Consider the following 20,603-nt stretch of genomic DNA (forward strand, 5'->3'; position numbering starts at 1 on the left):
GAGCTACATGTGTTGAGGACGATGGTAAACAACATTTCTCATTTCGTTTTACATTCGTTAAGGAATGAACTAGACATTTCCTTATTTTCTAATGAATTTAAATGTGCAATTTATGAAAAGAGGGATATTCCTCCTAACGATGTTGTTTTATCATAATAAGCAAAACAACGTTGTTTTATTCGTACTCAACACTCCACCCTCTAATTCGAGTTTATTCTCACACGCTAACCTACCTAAAACTATTGATATAATTTGAATTAAAAGACGATCACACAACAAGCTTGACGAAGACAAACGAACGACGGGAAAATGGAGCCAAAAAAAAGGCGCATCTGTAACAAATCGCCGATGGGAGAAGATGGAAAAGAGATATTATTGGAGGCGGTGGCAGAAACTGAAATTTCGGCCAGGGGATGTTTATGGCACGTCTGCTAATTCTCATGGACCTACTCCTAGACCGTCTAATTACTAGGAAGAAGCAAATGGGATTGGAAATAATAAATCCAAGTATCATCATTTAGGTGCAGCTCATTATTCGACGCCTAATCCTGGGATATTTTCTCTGACGAGCGAGGCTAAAGGAGTTGCTCTTGGTGGAGCTACTATTGTGAAGAAGGCAAATGGTCAAACAACTAATGGGCATAACCAAAAAATAATTTACCTCGTAAAAAAAATCATCTGTTAGTACTTTGAACCCTTATTTATATGATACAATTCAATTGGTTATGGCAGAAGTGTGAGTCTTTCCTGAGATTGATGGAATTCATATATATATATATATTAAATTTGGTAGGTTGAAATATTAGTCTAGACATCTACAATCTTAAGGAATGGAGAGTCCTGCCAAAGCTGTGGAAGTCGTAGAGAAGTTTGAAGATGGGAAGGACAAAGGATCTTCCTTCCACTGTGAACTTTTCGATAAGGAAATAGTTTCGAAAATCGCTCAGATGTTCCTCCCGGGGCTAGCTACAGCTTGCATAGACAACACCAGTGACAATATCTTCAAGACGCCAGCTTCAGTAGCAGTCGACATTTGAATTTCATGTCTTTGAATCAAACTAGACAAGACAAATATGGGGTTAAGTAATTGTTGGAGAAGATGAATAAAACGACGTCGTTTGTAAAATGGGCGAGGATAACAAAAAAAAATTGAGTCCCTCTGATGACGTGTCAATTTTCCTATGTCATCAGATGATATGTGGCTTATTTGGCAATGAATGTGCAGACTTGACGGAAAACTGATGCCACATGGGCAATTATTAACGAAAGGTATAATTTTGTTAGTGAAAAATCGCGAGGTAGCAACTTGTTTGCAAAATTCATTTTGAGGTAGAAAAATGATATTATCCCTAATTCCATCTTTCCAAATATGACATGAAAGAATTATAGAGTTCTGATCATCAATAATATGCAAAAGAGTTTTGAGTTGAATTCGAAAATAGCTTGTGAGATGCCATTTTCTAGAGCCAATTTCATTCCATAATAGAGAGTCGTTGCTTCTGAAAGAAGGACATCAGGAGAACCTTCACCAAAAAGAAAATGATAGCATAAAACATTGCAGGAGGAGGATTCCCGAATTACAGAATTTAGTCATATTTTGAGCAAGTTGGAGTATATTGCACTATCACAATTCACTTTGTACCATCCTTCGAGAGGTTTCAACCATGTAGCATTAGGAGGAGGAGGATTTGCCGAGGAAGGCATAGTCACGCGTTGTAGATATTCTTCGTTCCACTCACAAGTTTTTCTTGACATGACATTGGGACTAGTGCATTTAGAGTTGGAAACAACATCATTGAGGTAGTGGATAGGTAGAGAATAAAAGGGGAAGAACATATTTTTATCACCTTAAACTTGTCAAATTTGCATGTATTTTTGGGATGAAAAAATATGTTTATATTCCCCCCCTCCCCAAATTAGATGCAAATATAAACATATTTTTTTTGTCCCAAATTAGATTCAATTATGCAAAATTTGACAAGTTTGAGAAACTTAATTATATTTATCCATTATATCCTCATATACCAATTTCACTATCTTTACCATCTTTCCTCATGCATTCTCCTCATGTATTTGATTATTTTTTCGTCACGATCCAAAACGTAGAATTGGGGAGGAGCACGGGCCTCTTTCCGATCAGTCTTCGAGTTAGGTTTCATACTTAGAACGAAATGGGGGTGAGAAGTATTTGAGCGTCCACGGCCTATCCGGGCCTAGCGAGACTCACCACGAAATCGAGCGGCTACGTGGTGGATCTCAAGTTTAGAGAGGGAAGTGTCCGACTTCTAGAGAGAAAGTGTAAAGTGCCCTTAAGTCTCTTGTGTGTCTCTAAGTGTAAGTCTTGGCTTATTTTGGACATCTGAGATGGGTCTTTATATAGGGGAGACCTGTAGGTTTGACTTGGACTGTCAGTGCTGAAAGCGACCTGTACAATTGTGAGGTCGTAAGTCTCCTCGATTTTGGACGCTTCAGCCTCTTCGGGAGGGCGGGGCCAGCGGTATCCGTGCCCCCGGGCCAGTAGCCTCACAAAAGGGACGGAGTCGTTGCACGTACCTGGCCGATCCCCAACCGGAGGAGCCTACGACGACACGGTCCAAATTACTTAAAAGCCCCCTTGCCGTATCAGTTATTAGTTATAGTTTTAAAGGTATTTTAGTCTTTGCACCCATAATTATGTTTGAAAATGAGCTTATGAGAAGGTTTCATTGGTTTGTGTGAAATCACAAATATTTGCATCTAATTTAGGACGAAGAGAGTATTTGCATCTATTTTTGGGTTGGGAGTATGTATGTATGTATTTTGGAGGAATTGTAGGTATGCATTTTTTTAAGAATCCAATTAAAATATGCATTGTATTGAATAAAAAAACTAATTAAATTTTAATTCATTTAAATCCAAATAATAATCTCCACAAGAATATAACATACAAATTATAAACTTAATACAAATAAGAATAATCTACCATACATAATTCAATTAGAAAACATAATAATTAAATTTTTCCTACATAAAGTTGTTTCCTAATTCGACTAAAGTGATAATAAACATATTTCTTAATATGAATCGATTTTCTAATTCAACACTCCCCTCAAATTGATGAAAGGATATTTCATCAACTTGCAAATCACCAACATATAAGGCGACTTCGGCAGATTAAAGACACTCATTTTAAATCTGCAATCCACATTCGAATTTTCGAAATTCGACTTTAGGTGACACCAACATGCAAGGCGTTTTCAATTTTACGATTCTACCAACATGCAAGGCAGTTCCGCTTCAATTCGGTTCAATTATATACGATTAATACCATAACTAGGAATCTTCTGAATTACGATGTCCATAATTCTTTTGTTTAATCACATTAGCTGTAGTTTGAGATTCATTCGAGCCCGTATTTGTTGTCATAGATGTCTGGCCGTGAATTTTCTTTCTTTGTTTCTCCGTGAAATCCCACCAATTAAGATAGCCAATAATTTCAAAGTACTTCTCGGTAAAATGACTTGTTTCACCACAATAATTACAAAGTACATTATACTTTTCATTAGATTTTCCCATATGATTCGTTGCTGATCTAGATGATGATCCTTACAGAGTTTGATTTGCCACCATACGTACATTTTTAGAAATTGGTTGGCTTCCCATTGTCTGTTTTTACTGATATTCTTTGCGAACATATGCATAGGAAGACTCCAAATCAAGTTTTGAATATTTATGTATGAATTCTCTTTCAAAGTTACTTCCAAGAAGCGACGATTTTCTTTCACGAAGCTTTAATTTCCATTAAAAAGTACGATTTGTCTCTAAATTTGAGTGTTAAGTTGAGCTTATTTTCTATTGTTAGTGTTGTGGATGAATGATTTGATGATAGTTTATTCTTTTGCGTGATTTGGTACATTTTAAGAGGCTTTATTGTATTTGATTTCAAAACCCTTGACTGAAAATGCTAACCAAACTTTCAATAGGTTTTGAATTGTTAATCCTATCAATCAAACCCATCCATCCAAATGTTCGATATGTTTCGCAGAACCAACCCCAAATCTAGTCCGTGCTAATTCCAAGCTCGTCTCCAAACCCATGAAGTGAATCCTACCCTCCAAATGACCCATAACAGTTTAGTGGATAAACATGTCATGAATCATGATAATATAAATATTAAATTTTTTCAAGACATTCGAGACACCTTTTATTTATGACTTACCACCGGATTATCGTTCAAAATCATGTGAGATATAATAACGTTATGGGCTTATAGCTATAAACTAGATTGAAACCATTTTTACATTTTAGTCTCTTTTGAAAATTAAAATACAAATTTTAAGAGAAACGCTAAGTAGATGAAATAAAATGGAGGGCACAATCTTTTTTCTCCAATTAGTATACTGTATGTATTATGGAGGAATTGTCTATAAAATATTCTCTTAATCACATACAATAGTATATTTTTACGAAGATTAGGATTCGAATTTTTTAAGCGAGAAATTCCGGATCGGGTAAGTTAAGCATCAAAGATAAAATGATGAGCCGTTTAACTTAAAAAAAGAAAAGAAGATCAAATGATAAAATTACATCAAACTGTACATTAGCAAAAAGACGTCGACTGAGTAAGAAATAAAAATGGAGAGCAGAGAACCACAATCTTATTGAGGCTGATAGGATTCTGCAAAATTCATACTGAAATTCGAAATAGACCAAAATAGGCTTTTGTTTTGTCTTCTTAGAGCAAAGCAAAGCAGCCACTTAAAATGAACTCAATTCGATAATACTATTAGTAAGTAACAAACAAATGCTTTATTCATTCATTGGTCATAAAAAATACTAACATTACCTCATTCTCATTTATTCTTGTCTGAGTGTCTCATCTTAGCAATATACCACAAGACGAGGTTCATCCCTTCACTCTGGTAATCATCATCCTCTATATCTGCCTAATAGTTTCTTAAAGATTTGATTTTCATGTTTAATCATCTTATAATTTATCTGGGCTTCTATTAAAATTAATTACTCCTTTTTGTTTTGTTGGCTACTTATTTACATTTTACAGTAAGCTATGCTACTACTGTATTAGTTGTCTATTATTGTGGGCATATGTTTGTTTCCCTATGTAATCCTTCCTGGATTTATGGGAATTGAATTTAGTCAAATCAATGAAGAACGCGATTGACCCGATTGCGAGCGACAGCGACCGATTCTCTGCGTTTACGGATTCCGGCATATATAGATTCGCAGATTCAAACTCAATCTTTATCGACCCTGTGCGCGTCCTCAACGGAATCCTATTCACATTTTAGGGTTTCTCCTTCTGATTACTATTCTCGTTTCTTCGGATCCGAACACGAAATCCCGAAATACCCTCTGACGAGTCGAGGAAGAGGAAACGCAGAGTGAAAGAAGAAGAAGAAGACGCCTCATTTGCTTAACGAACGAGAACGAGTCGCCGATCTACGCCATAAGGAAGTAAGGCCTCTGTTATTGAAAGCACATGATGCTTTGATGAAATCAACTCAAATTTGAGAATTGATTTTGATTCTTCTCAAGAGAATAGTAAGGATTCAAATTTGGAGGATAGTGAGCAATCTTTGGTCGAATTAGGGAATCTATGGCAGACTCCTCTCTATGAGATAACTCTACATTTCAAGAGACCAGGCGAACAGTTTGTGTCTGATGATGATGATCAATACAGTGAAGAACTAAGCGTGGTTCTTCCAGCATTTGATAACTTAGTAGCAAACAACACAGGAGATGATGTGGAAGCTGAATTTCTAGGAAAGCGGTATGTTATTCCTAGAAATAGCAGATTTTAATATGTCTGACCTGGGAATGATTCATAACCTCATTCCGACAGACTCTGGCTGCGGCTTCAATCTTATAGTTGCCGATCCTCCATGGGAAAATGGAAGTGTCCGTCAGAAGTCAATGTACCCAACCTGCCGAATCGATATTTTTTTATCGCTTCCAATCAAGCAATTGGTACACATACGTGGAGCTCTTGTAGCATTGTGGGTGACGAACAGGGAGAAATTACGTTCTTTTTGTTGAGAATGAGCTGTTTCCCAGTTGGAAAGTAACATACGTTGCTACCTTTTATTGGTTAAAGGTGAAAGCAGACGGCTTGTTGATTAGTGATTTAGATCTTTTCCATCACAGACCCTATGAATGCCTTGTCTTGGGATACTGTCAGGGAGAGGAACAGATTCTAATTACTTATCGAGGCTCTTATCATCAGTAGATTCTCAGACCATGATGAGTATCCCAGGAAATTTCTCCAGAAAGCCCCCAGTTGGAGAATTTCTGCTAGAACATGCTCCAAATGTTAAGCCAGCTCGATGTATTGAGCTCTTTGCTAGAGAGATGAATGCTGGATGCTATTCTTGGGGGAATGAACCCTTACACTTTCAGGAATTGAGATATTTTTCTGGAAGCTGACATTTGTCCCCCATTTACGAGAACACATCAGAAGGGTTTTTTGGTTGTCTTTTAACTGAGGAATCCAGGAAAGCTTGGGAACGTTTTTGGCTTTCAAAGCAACGGAGACGTGCGTTGTTAGAGAAATGAACTTTGATCATATAGTGTAATCCAGGATAGTAGTTGGATTTATGTTTTCTTCTTCCTTACATCGTTGTCGTTGATGCTGACATTTAGTTCAGTGGTGGTGGATTCGTAGATGATGACAGTTTTAACAATGGCATAGGATAAATTATTTACTTGTTGGATGATGTTTGATTGCAAGAATTGAAAATATATATGTTGAGAGATTTTGAACTGTTTTTAAGCTCCTAGATTTGGGACAGTTAATGAAACCCAAAGTTCAAGTTTTTGTCCCTTTCATTTGTAGCTCTAGTTCACTGATACTAGTGTAATTGTATTTACGTTGCCACCTTTCTTGTAATGGAAAACTTTTCAGGGCTGGTTCTGTAGCTTATTTGTAGCACCTTCTACTAGCTATTACAGCTTTGAAGTTCTCATTGAGTTAAAGTTTGCTGATAAACATGATTTCAATCAGTCATTGAGTTCTCATTATATCATGTGTACAATTTTGGCATATTACATCTTGAATGTTTGAACCTTTGTTCTCTATAATTGGGTTTCTGTTCTTTTATCACATCAAAGCTTATGTTAAAGTTTGCTGAATTTTGTTGTAGAGATGGATAGTGGTGTGGCTCCAAGTTTATATCCTATGCACCGCTGCAAGACTATTCATCTGGTTGGTATTGATTTTGTTTTCAATTTATCTTTTGTGTTCATAGTATGTCGCATGCTGTTGGAAATTGGCACTTCATGCTGATATGATCTTGTAATATAATTCACTCAGGTGAGGCATGGACAAGGAATCCATAACGTAGAGGGGATAAGAACTACAAAGTGTACATGTCTCCTATCTATTTTGATGCAGCACTTACTTCTCTCGGCTGGCAGCAGGTAAAGTGTTTATATACATTTTTCATTCAGAGAATTGTTTCAGAAACATAAAAGTTCTAGTAATTCTTCATGCTTCTATGAGACACATATTGTGTTAAATCTTTTTGCTATTGTTATTTTTTACAGGTTGATAATTTGCACAGCTGTGTTCGAGAATCTGGGCTTTCCAATAAGATTGAGCTGGTCATTACATCTCCTTTACTAAGGTATTATACTGAATGTAATACCCTATTTTCTTATGCATTTTTCCTATTAGTATTCTTGTAGATATATTGACGCAAGTTGCTAGATTAAGAGGAGAATTGAAAGAAAAACAGACCTTTATAATAATTTAAAATCAGAGGATATAGTTACGGGTTGGTAAGGACAGTTTGCTCATGCATTGACAAGATAATGTCCATTTGAGTCTTTTCTTTGATTTAGTAGTTAAATCGTTTCCCCTTTTTGTCTCAAATAACTGGCTTTTACTTTCAGTTTTTTTGTACATTGTTAATTGAAGGTCACTCTGAGGCAGGACATTACAGACAGCTGTTGGAGTCTTTGGTGGTGAGGGCTACACAGATAGGATGGATGTACTACCATTAATGGTGGCAAATGCTGGAAACAGTGGGCGTGCTGCCATATCGAGTTTGAATTCCCCACCAATTGTTGCAGTGAACTTTGTCGAGAACATTTGTATGTCTTGCTTGACATATGCAATTGCTGATTCAACACATAATTTGCATTTCTATCAGTTTGAACATATTGTGAATGGCAATTTGAAGCAAGGTAAATGAAGATGCAAACTGTCTGGCATTTAAACTAACTTGGAAAGAGAAATTACTTTCGCTTTGTAATCTGAGCAGTAAACATAACTAGATAATCTTATTATTTGGTTTTCAACTTGGTAATTAAAGATATACATCGGAGCAACCATGATTTGGTTTTGGTCCATTGAGCTAGAACATTTGTTGGTTTCTTGTGGATTTGTTACCAGCAGTTATTTACAATTATTTGAAACTTCTTAATCGACTCTGTTAAAAGACATTTTCCCTATATAAGGACTCGTTAATGAGAAGAGATTAAATGGACTCCAACCCTCGGAATTTTATAGCTATCCTTGATGTTTGTGGTGATCCAGCTTAAATAATAATATTCTGTTGTTCTGTTAGCTTGGCTATGGATTTGTCGACCCTGCTATCACTATCATATAACTCATTTAATTCAGAGTTAAATTATGTTTATACTACAAATCATACATCAACTTTTCTAAATTTAGAGTTTTGGTTGCAGGGTGTTCATCCATGTGATAAGAGGAGAAGCATCAGTGAATATCAGTTACTTTTCCCTGCTGTTGATTTCTCATTGGCAAGTACTTGGATATTTCAACTATTCGAGACCTATACTTGATATGAACTTCATTTCTCTCTCATTCTTTCTCTTTTCACTAGCTTTATTAGATCTAAGATTTATTTACGTTAAATTTTGTCCAGATAGAAACTGATGAAGATGTATGGTGGAAGTCAGATGTAGAGAGACGAAGGAAGAACTTGCTGCTAGGGGATTGAAATTCTTGAACTGGTCAGTAACTTGTACTTTTAAACTTTTCTCTCTCTGTATATTTTTTTACGTTCTACATCCTCATAGGCAATTGTAGAGCTCCATAAGCTGGCCTTCCCAATGATCATGTTTTTCATTCCCATTTTTCTGCATGTCTTGTAATGTAGGCTGTGGACACGAAAAGAAAAGGAAATAGCAATCGTGACACATAGCGGATTCCTGTTTCATATGTTATCTGCATTTGGACACGATTGTCATCCTGTGGTGAAAAATGAAATATGGAAATGGTAAGTTATTGTGACCAATGCAATACTTCAAAATAAACCTTTTTTTTTGTCATTATAATTACTTGTAGATATCACTTCTCTTAAAATTGAAAAACAGTTCTGTTTTGCATTTGCAGCTTTGCGAATTGTGAGCTCCGTTCTATGGTCATAGTTGACAAGAGGTGCGTGATTGATTCATCATCATTCGTATTATAAGACGAATTAATGCTCTTTGTTTATTCGAAGATGTTGAGTTGATGGCTATTTTTTCTTATGTAGTATGACAGGATCAGACATTTCGGTTACTAACTTTCCGGGAAAACTTCCTCCAGGGGCCGATGTGCCCAGCGCTCACGGCGACGAAAAAGATGAAGAAAGTAAAACTTAGTCTGACGTTTTGGAAAGAAAAAAAAATTGAAAGCTTTATGCTGATTTAACTGTAAGTAGGTAATGCATGTACACCTAGTTGATCGTCAAATAATCTCTGTTTGATTCTGTAATATACTATGAATAGATCAATACGATTGCATCATTATAACTTTCAGATAAGTAACTGATATATTGGTTTTATGCATTTTTATCTAATGATCATGTTGATCATTATTCACATCGAGTAAATTGCCTTAAACAATCCAATATCTATCTATATGAAGGAAAGAAAAATAGGTAACGAGGTGCTTCTTATTTGTAAAATGGTACTTCAAATGTATCATTCTTTTTAATCATAGAGCCAATTAATCATTATATATCCATGCCAAGCAACGAAATTTTTTTCAAATAAATGGGTTAGGGCAAAGAATTAGAATGGACGGTCAGGATTAGTTGGGGTGGATATTGATCTAATGATACATATGTAACTATGACAAGAAGCTTCGACTAGGGCTTCAGTTTCCCTCTCCAGCAGCTTCGCCACCCGAATCAAAATACAACTTAAAAATAAGGCTGAAAAAACGGACTGTCCGGCTCGGCCCGGCCCGAGCCCGGCCGGATTTTGATAGAAAACGATTCGAGCCGAGCCAGGCCTCAAAATTTTTCGATCCTCAAAGTCGAGGCCCGGGCCCAGCCCGCTTCCGATCCCGAGCCGATCCCGGACACCCCGTTTTAAATTAAAAGAAAAAAAATTTCACAGTTTACATTACAGTTTAACATTTAAAGATCCAGTGTACAAGTAATTGAAAAAACAAACCAAGGCGTGAAATGATACACAAGTGAAATAAATTTTGTAAAAACTAGAATTATTCAACTGGACGGAGATGGAGACTGAAATGCTATTCGTCGATTCAGTGAAGGATCGCCGAATTGGTCGTGTACTCAGGTTGCCGCCCTCACGATTTCGTTTTATACAGATATGGGCTGGAGATCGACGATTTGGTGAAAGAGAACGACGATTCAGTGGTTGAGAGGATTAGAGCTTAGAGGAGACTGGAGTGGTCGGAGTGAAGAGCGAGAGACGACTGGGAGGGAGGGAGGGAGAGACGAGAGACTGATGATTAAGAGCTTAGAGGAGATTGGAGTGGTCGGAGTGAAGAGCGAGAGACGACTGGGAGGGAGGGAGGGAGGGAGGGGAGAGACTGATGATTGAGATTGAGTGACTACTGAGTGTGTGTGAGTGGCTAGGGTTTCACCACGGCAAGTGGTGGTAGTATATAGTATATACTGAATTACTGAATACTGATAAAAGGATGGGCTGGGCCGCTCACGGCTCAAGCCTGTCTAATTTTTTTTTTTTATGAAAAGCCCGCGGGCTGTCCGGGATCGGCTCGGTCCGAACCCGAAAAAGTCCAGATCTGCCGATCCCGATCCTAAAAAAAACACACTTTCTAAACGATCTTTTTTTTCAAGTCCGAACCCGCTTATTTTTCGGGCCGATCTCGGGCTTTAAGCCCTTTTTCCCAACCCTACTTAAAAACAATGAAAACATATTTATTTCATAGTTTTAGTTATCTCCAATATCTCAATATATATTTTTCTACTTCTTCATTTTTGTAGTATCTCATCTCACAAGAAGTTCTAGTATACGAAAAGACAGAGATTACACTCTATCGTATAGAGATTATGAAATTCTCTCAATTTTAACACACAATTTTACACCCCATTTAAATTGTATGATATCATCGTACGGGTCCAATGATACTACTTTTTTTTCTTTTTTTTTTTGAAAATAGAAAGTGCTACTAATTTAAATTAAAGAAAGTCCTGATGGACCAGAGTTTTGATCACCAAAGAAAGATCATTACAGGTAAAGTTACTTCTTAGAAGTAGTACCTAAAGCTAAATGTGCTTTACCAACTTTATTACAACAAGTCAGTGGATCTGTCCGTTGGATAAAAAATTCATATTTTTAAAAATTAATAATTTAAATATATTATATAAAGAATTATATAATAATTATTTGTTTAAATATTATTCTACATATGTCAAATATTATATTAAAAGGAAATTATTTTAACTTCATATCAATTATAATTATTTTTTATTTTATTTAAAATCTACAATTCTATTAGAATTAAAAATTTATTTCTTTTTCAAAATAATAATCATAGCAAAAAATAAAAGTCACTTATCAATATTTATTTTGATAGTAAAATTTATAATTTCATCTAATCAATTTAATTGTTCTTATTTTTTGAAAAATAAGTTATGCACATTTTAATTAGAAATAGAAAAAAAATAACATAACGGATATTTATTAGGAATAATAGTTTGATAAAAAAATTAGGAAAAAAACAATATACATTGATTAGAAATATTTTTTTTTAAATAATATGTCCGTTTGAATTGAAAAAAAAAATATGTCCGTTTTAATTAGAATAGAAAAAAAGAATATAATGAATTTTAATTAAGAAATTTTTATTTAATAAAAAAATTAGAAAAAAATATAGTGTATTATAATTTAATTAATAATAATTTTTTAAATAATAGATAGGAAAAATTCATGTGTCAAATTTAATTCGCTAATAAAAAATTGTGAGTCGAAATTAATTCGACAATAAAAGATATATATAATAGTTCTCGTAAGAACCAACATAAGTAGCGTCATGCTAACCACCAAAATAGGGACGAAAAACCATATTCCTTAAAACAAAGGACTTTTAAATAGTATATATTATCCCTTCTTCAAAAGAAAAATCATTGTGACTCTGCTTTATTTTAATTTCCTTCTAAAGTAATCTTCGAAGTTATTTTGAGATCCAGAACTAAATATCTTATGCATAGAACTAAATTATTTATAATTAAAAACTTTATAAGATTGACAAAAATAATCGTTTGATCCCTATTTTAAACGTTATTGAACTATTTCGTCCCTCCAAATATAAATCAAATCAAATGGTCCTTAAAACGTTAATTTTTGAACTCGTTAGTCCCTCGTCCCTAACGGACGTTAATTTTGGCCGATCTGTCACTTTTAGTCAATCATAACATGACATGTGTACATGACGTGTAAAAAAATTCCACATAGACTTTTTTATCCCGATTTAGAATATCCTTATTGCCAAACACACCCAATTCAAATCCCTTTATACCCTAAACTACGTTTTGACTCCCAATTCAATTCTGATCCCTAATTCCCAATTCAATTCCATACCCTAATTATAGTTCTAATTCCACATCATAATCATACTCCCAATTTCATCTAAATTGAATATCTACAAAAACCTAAGTCGAAAAAGAACTCGAATTCGAAAATCCTTGAATGAAATGTCACAATCGTCGTCTGCTTCATTTTCCTCTTCCGTCGTAACCCTTAATCGACGTCAACTTTCTGACCTGAATCCGATTTGTGATTGTCTCAAACACTCTGTGTTATTCACGTCCTTCACGACGAGTAATACAATCAAGCACAACCTTTTCCATCAACTCAGCACCTCCACAATCTTTTCAACACCGGTAGGAGGAAATGATCTCTCATCCACTGCATTATCCACATTATCATCAATATTCATGCCACCAACCTCTTTTGATTCATTTACAACATCCTCTCTATCATTTGATCATCCTCTGCATCTTTTTGAACACTGTCTTTATCCATTAAGAATGAAAAGCATGAAAAATTAGTTCTTGGCCTTTGATTTATTGTCAAACAAGGAGGCGAGTTTACAACACCTTCCACATAGAGATTGACAGATAACCCAACATCCTCTGAGCATCTTCTTTATCTCAATCGGAATCAACTTATTCTTCTTCCTAGGCGTGTTCATCGTATACCACAATATCTCATATGAAATATATCGAAGATAACTCAACAATCCTCGGAAAAACTCGAGTGAAGCTTTTCTTGGAGATTGAATGTTACTATTCGGTGGGTTTGGAGAACAGTAGCTATTAAAACACCCACGCTTTTTAACCAATCTATCCACCATGATACAAAGAATAATCAATAAAATCAGTGAAATACTCACCCTACAATGCAACAACAACCAAATTAGGCAACGTCGAATCAATTTCGACCTGACGCAACAACAAATGACCAGTAAAAGTTTGAAGTCACATACCTGAGAGCTATCTTTTTCGGAATCAGTCGCCTCCATCACTGGAACTCGAAAATTCGTCATCGGAATTTGACAAGACGAACAGTGTCGCATCTAGTTTTTATTTTCAAAGAAGAGTTGTGGTTTGTATGAAGGGAGAGTAGAGTTGATTTGATGTTGTACGAATAGTGTAGCGGGTTTTTTAGTTCAAAGTATTTGGGGTGGATTAGGAATTGTTTGGATTTGGCAATAAGGATATTCTAACCGGAATAAGAAAGTCTATGTGATTTTTTTTTACACGTCATGTACACGTGTCACATTATGATTGGCTAAAAGTGACAGATCGGCCAAAACTAACGTCCGTCAGGAACGAGGGACTAACGAGTTCAAAAAATTAACATTTGAGGGACCATTTGGTTCGATTTATGTTTGGAAGGACGAAACAGTTCAAAAGTAATTAATTCTACGATACATCATGAAAAGACCCCTCATGTCTACTAGGTAATTAATTATACTTTCAATGTAATTCTAACTTTGAAAAAACTCTTGGAATCATACTTATAGTAAAAAAGTACTCCCTCCGTATACAAATAGAAGACGTTTTCACTTTTTAGATTCATTGTAAAATTTGATGTATCTAGACAATAATTATGACTAGATACATCAAATTTGCAATGAATCTAAAAAGTGAAAACGTCTTCTATTTGTATACGGAGGGAGTATCATGCAAACTTGCTGAAATTTAAGTTAACAGAAAATTCTATGCTTCATTTAAAGTGTATGAAATCGTCATATCATAAAGTTTCGATGATTAAGAGGTTGCAAGAAGTTGAATAGGAAAGTTCAACAAAGAGAAATGTAATGTTAGCGCACAGTTGGGAATTTTAGAATCTAATTAGAAGGTGAATATACTTTTATATAGGGGCTAATTTTCTTTAAGAATGTAATTTTGGAATAAGTTAATTTGATATTATATATAGTGGACTTTTCAAAAAGAAATATTATATATAGCGAATGAGACAGCACTCCAAGATGATCAATTGTCTAAAAAAGAAAAAAAAAGAACTGTTGTACAATAATATAGAGATTTACTTTAATTCACATTTCACACCACACAAAACAATGGGCGTGTCTATTGACATGCAACTTTATTGCTCTACACACGGGATTTATTTTAAACAGACAATAATACCCCCATTTATTATAGGAAATATTTTCTATTCCAATTCTTCTTTATTATTTTTAAAAAGTCAACATACCTTTTCAGATAAACAAAACACAGCCTACGCCGCCGATCAAAATCCCCATATTCATTCTCGGGGTGTTCTCTCGAGATATACTAGGTACTCTTTGAAACTTTTTTTTGTTTATTATTATAATCTTAATTATTATTGTTTTTATTAATTTCATGTGAAGTGTTTTATTCTTAATATATGTATGAGGTTGTTTTTTCTTTTATCGATTCGTCTATGCTAGTTTTGTTAGAGACCAGCCATTGATTGTAGCAGACAAATACAAATACCATTTTTTAGTTTTCAAAGAAATTTTCTTTTTTATTAATATTGTGCTTCAAACATATAATGATGAGGAATAATAATGAACTTTGAAAAATATTGGCAGATCATACTCTCTTTAAACAAATATGCAATTTCTAAAATCCATGAACAGTAAAATTATCATGTGAATAATCTCTTCTAACTTGTCCTAGTCTCAAATGCCTACTTGCCGCAATAATATTATCATTATTTTAATTAATTGTCAATAAGATGATGTTCTGTTTTATTCCTAACCATGTGCAACGTCACCTTTTTTCATTATGCAGTATGGCTGATGAGACAAGTCAAACGCGTAAATGCAATATTTTGGAACTAGGGAAGAATTTGTTGTTTATGTAAAATCTTTTCTATTTAAAGAGAGGTTATGCAACAACAATCAAGAATTCTAAAGCAGATAAGTACGTACAAACTGGTTGCGATAGAGGAGGTACTTATAGGGATCAAATTAAAAAAGAACGTCAAAGGAAGACTTCAAGTCGCCTCATAGATTGTCCTTTCCAAGTTAAAGGGAGAAGACTACATGATGGTCATTGGTCATTACATCTTATAAATGAGCCACATAACCATGAAGCGTCTAATGATATGTCTGGGCATCCGTCTTGTCGTCGCTTGGCTGAAGAAGAGGTGAAAACGGTAGGAGAGATGACCAATTCAGGAATTGCACCACGACAAATAATATCTTCGCTTCGTCAAAAAATCCAGATCTCAAGACAAATGCTAAAACAATATATACTTCAATTCAAAAACATCAAAATGATGGCTTGGGAGATCGTACAGTGATTGAAGCATTGTTTGAAGAGTTTGGACAAGGTGAATTTATTTATAATGTCGCGGATAATGAAAATAAATGCATCACACGTTTATTTTTTGCTCACCCGACTTCCATTATGCTCTCGAGAAACTTCTCGAATATTTTTTTTATGGATTGTACTTATAGGACAAATAAGTGCAAGATGCCATTGCTTGAAATAGTAGGCGTCTCATGTTTCAACTCGACATTTTATTTATGTTTACCGTTATGGAGAAGGAAAAAGAAGAAGACTGTGTTTGGGCTTTAACTATGTTTAGACAAGTACTTGGTCTTGATCGTCAGCCGTCTGTGATTGTTTTCTGATCGAGAGTTAGCACTCATGAATGTATACGCGTTATTTTCCCAAATGCTACCAATCTTTTGTGTGTGGCATATAGAAAAAAAATATTGACAAAGTATAAGCCACATTTTGATAGACAAGAGGGATCCGATTTTTTAGCTTCATAGAATGGAGTTGTAGCATCTTCAAGTCAAGTTGGTTTTGATTCAAAAATTGGAGCTTCTTTCAAGAACAGTACAATGGAAAAAAGGAAATCATTTGTTACATTGCTAAAATGGAATGAAGCTCTTCCTATATCTCTTATACATTCACAATGGCGGATTGATACATTATCGTTTACATCAGTTGATAAAGGACATATGTAGATGATAATTTCAAAGAGTTATTTCAAGAGTTTCAGGATAAATTCACAAAATGGCCTATCGCTCGCAAGGAGAAAGCTATTGATGCAATTTCCAAACTTTGTAAGTTACTCCTATTTCGTTACTTTCAGAGCCAACCATTATTAATAAGAAGAGCTCGAGTTCGAAAAGAAAAGAATCAAGTTCAACAAAAAGAATTCTTCACATTTGAGATTGTAGAAAAGAAGGCGAGGAAGTGTAGTAAATGTAAAAACATTGGACACGATATCCGAACATGTAGAAGTAAATCTACGTTTTAGCATGGAAACTCCTGCTTATCTTCCCGAACATGTTGATGATGAAGGAGTGAGGACAACACTAGACTTAAACATGGCACCTAGTTTTGATTTTCTCTCATTCTTAAACTAATAAAGTAAGTATTCATGTTTCCTTCATTTTTAAAATATTTAGAATTTATTTTTTCTTTAGAATTGTTGTTTTTTTAATTCACTAACATTGAAATAACTATTATATATCCTTTAGAAAGCAGAGGATATAAGTTGAAAGTGCAGATTCAAGATGGAGTTCGTGAGGATATTTTTTTAAGCTTTTTTCAAATGTTATCGACTTTAGACTATGTCATTTGTTTTATCTTTGAATACAATCATGTCATGAGATTATGTTATTTGTTTATGTTTAGATAATTGTCTTTTTAAATGTTGAAATCTAAATAAATTGAGACCTCGAGCAATTATTGTTTGAGTGTAAAGCTACCCTTTTATATATTACTGAATCTGTATAATTTAAATTGGAAAGGATTTATATTTAATAAATTAAAATTTTTTGTCAAAAAATAAATAAAGTTAAAGTTGGGGTCTTTTAGGAGTTTTTAAAGTTAGTTTAGGTCCGTAAAGAAATAAAGGTATGTTGACTTTTCAAAGATAATAGAGAGGAATTTGAGTAGAAAATATTTCCTATAATAAATAGGGATAGTATTGTCTCTTTAACATAAATCTCGTGTGTAGAGTAATAAAGTGGCATGTCAATAGACAGGCCCAAAACAATATATAGCTCTTCTATCATTTTGTGTCATCAATGGATCTTCCTTGTGCACACGAGATTCTAAATGGAATGAAGCTCTTCCTATATCTCTTATACATTCACAGTGGCGGATTGATACATTATCGTTTACATCGTTTGATAAAGGAACATATGTAGATGATAATTTCAAAGAGTTATTTCAAGAGTTTTGGGATAAATTCACAAAATGGCTTATCGCTCGCAAGGAGAAAGCTATTGATGCAATTTCCAAACTTGTAAGTACTCCTATTTCGTTACTTTCAGAGCCAACCATTATAATAAGAAGAAGCTCGAGTTCGAAAAGAAAAGAATCAAGTTCGAAAAGAAAAGAATCAAGTTCAACAAAAAGAATTCCTTCATAATTTGGGATTGTAGAAAAGAAGGCGAGGAAGTGTAGTAAATGTAAAAACATTGGACACGATATCCGAACATGTAGAAGTAAATCTACGTTTAGCATGGAAACTCCTGCTTATCTTCCCGAACATGTTGATGATGAAGGAGTGAGGACAACACTAGACTTAAAACATGGCACCTAGTTCTGATTTTCTCTCATTCTTGAACTAATAAAATAAGTATTCATGTTTCCTTCATTTCTAAAATATTTAGAATTTATTTTTTCTTTAGAATTGTTTTTTCTTTTATTCACTAAACATTGAAATAACTTTTGTATATCCTTTAGAAAGCAGAGGATATAAGTTGAAAGTGCAGATTCAAGATGGAGTTCTTGAGGAGATATTTTTTAAGCTTTTTTCAAATGTTATCGACTTTAGACTATGTCATTTGTTTTATCTTTGAATACAATCATGTCATGAGATTGTGTTATTTGTTTATGTTTAGATAATTGTCTTTTTAAATGTTGAAATCTAAATAAATTGAGACCTCGAGCAATTATTGTTTGAGTGTAAAGCTACCCTTTTATATTATACTGAAATCTGTATAATTTAAATTGGAAAGGATTTATATTTAATAAATTAAAATTTTTTGTCAAAAAATAAATAAAGTTAAAGTTGGGGTCTTTTAGGAGTTTTTAAAGTTAGTTTAGGTCCGTAAAGAAATAAAGGTATGTTGACTTTTCAAAGATAATAGAGAGGAATTTGAGTAGAAAATATTTCCTATAATAAATGGGGATAGAATTGTCTCTTTAACATAAATCTCGTGTATATAGTAATAAAGTGTATTGACACGCCCAAAACAACATATAGCCATATGACAACGATTAACTATCGCCTTAATTTATGCATAGTTATTAAATAAGGATAATATATGAAAAAAAATTAGAACAAAAATTTTCTTGTAATTAATATAGAGATTTTTATTTTTTATTTTATTTTTGATAAAAAGATTAACTTTTTATTAATTGAACTTAGAAATAGGTGGTCGAACACATTAATGTCTGCTATCCCCGCATCCGTCGGATGAAATGAAACTATAGCACGCACTAAAATGGTCTTTGAAATTTTTGTTTTAATTCATTATCAGATATATAGTAGTATTTGATATAGTTTTACATATTCGTGTATCTTCTTTATTTAATTATAATTTCATGATTTTCTTGCATGTCACAAGTGAATTAAATTTTCTACATCATGATCTGCAATTCATTTGAATTTTCCTTGTTGCTCGTGCTTATCTAGTCTACTATGCATTTGATCCTTGTGTTGAAGTTGAGATGTTTGTTTTGTTTCTGGACTTAAGAATTTACTTTTTGCTGATTCATTGATCGTCAAGTCAACTATTTTACTGGTGGATTATTTTTGTCTGCACCAATCCCTTGACCATCTATAACGTTATGGAAAAACCCATACTTCCATCCCTCACGTTTAATCCGTAACACTATTTTCATCCCTATCATTTATTTGTTAGTCTTAAAAAATCTCACGTTTCTCGAAAGTGACCATAAATGTCTCTCTGTCGTTAACTTTACATATGTGACACTGATGTGGCATCCAGTTATACTCAGTCATCTAACGGATTATTATATACAATATTATCCTTATAGAAGTTCACTATAGAACTTAGTTAGATGAGATACAGCATATCAAACTGTGATTTGAGGAAAAAAAAAAGATTATTTCCTTAATCCAGGACTTAATTCTCCTAAATAATATCTATGCAGGTTTTTGAAAAAAAAATGCAAAGTCCAAACTAGCAAATTTTCATGATGTGGCTATCACGATTCAAGCTCATTGTTTAGCCTTCTTGATCTTCCAATTTCTTTCTATTCAAGCCAACTCCTCAATGGTCGAGGCTCGACATTCCCTTCAGAATGTCCATGAATCTGCAAAGACTAGATGATGGAAATCACGATGGATCGAGTAGTGTTGATCGGATCCAACTTCACTTCCACAAGGACCATTGACTAGATCGAAACTCAAGAAGATAAAGGAGGGATTGATATGTCTTACTAGAAGAATATTTGATCATAATGAAATATTAGAAATTCGTGAAGGACTTGAAGACATTATGAATGCCAAACACAAAGTTGAATGGGTCAATATTGTCACACTACTTGTGCCGAAAATATAGTTCTTGAGATATCTCTATATTTCAAATAATTACTTATCCTCATTATCTATTAGTTAATTAGTTTCTTAAACATTATCTTTTTACTTAGTTAATAAGTTTGTAAGCCTTTAAATAGGTTGACAATAATTGTTATTGATTTTCAGTTTATCATTAATAATATTATGAGGTTATTCCTTTACTCTCAAATTCTGTCAAGAACTTGTTGAATGTTTTTAGAACTTATCAAAGCTTGAGTCAGAGTCTTCGTGGCGTTCGACAGTACGATCGATCTTCATGGTTCTTAAATTATTATATCTAACAGGTCAAATTGTCAGTTGTG

General features: G+C 34.0%; 2 pseudogenes; both read left to right on the forward strand.

The window, feature by feature from the left end:
• Positions 1-5,144: 5,144 nt before the first annotated feature.
• On the forward strand, positions 5,145-6,423 carry LOC139883783 (methyltransferase-like protein 2; annotated as a pseudogene).
• A 718-nt stretch (positions 6,424-7,141) lies between these two features.
• LOC139883784 (phosphoglycerate mutase-like protein 1) lies at positions 7,142-10,803 on the forward strand (annotated as a pseudogene).
• Positions 10,804-20,603: the final 9,800 nt, after the last annotated feature.

The sequence above is a fragment of the Rutidosis leptorrhynchoides genome, unplaced genomic scaffold (genome assembly GCF_046630445.1).
Source record: "Rutidosis leptorrhynchoides isolate AG116_Rl617_1_P2 unplaced genomic scaffold, CSIRO_AGI_Rlap_v1 contig45, whole genome shotgun sequence".
Classification (NCBI taxonomy): Eukaryota; Viridiplantae; Streptophyta; class Magnoliopsida; order Asterales; family Asteraceae; genus Rutidosis; species Rutidosis leptorrhynchoides.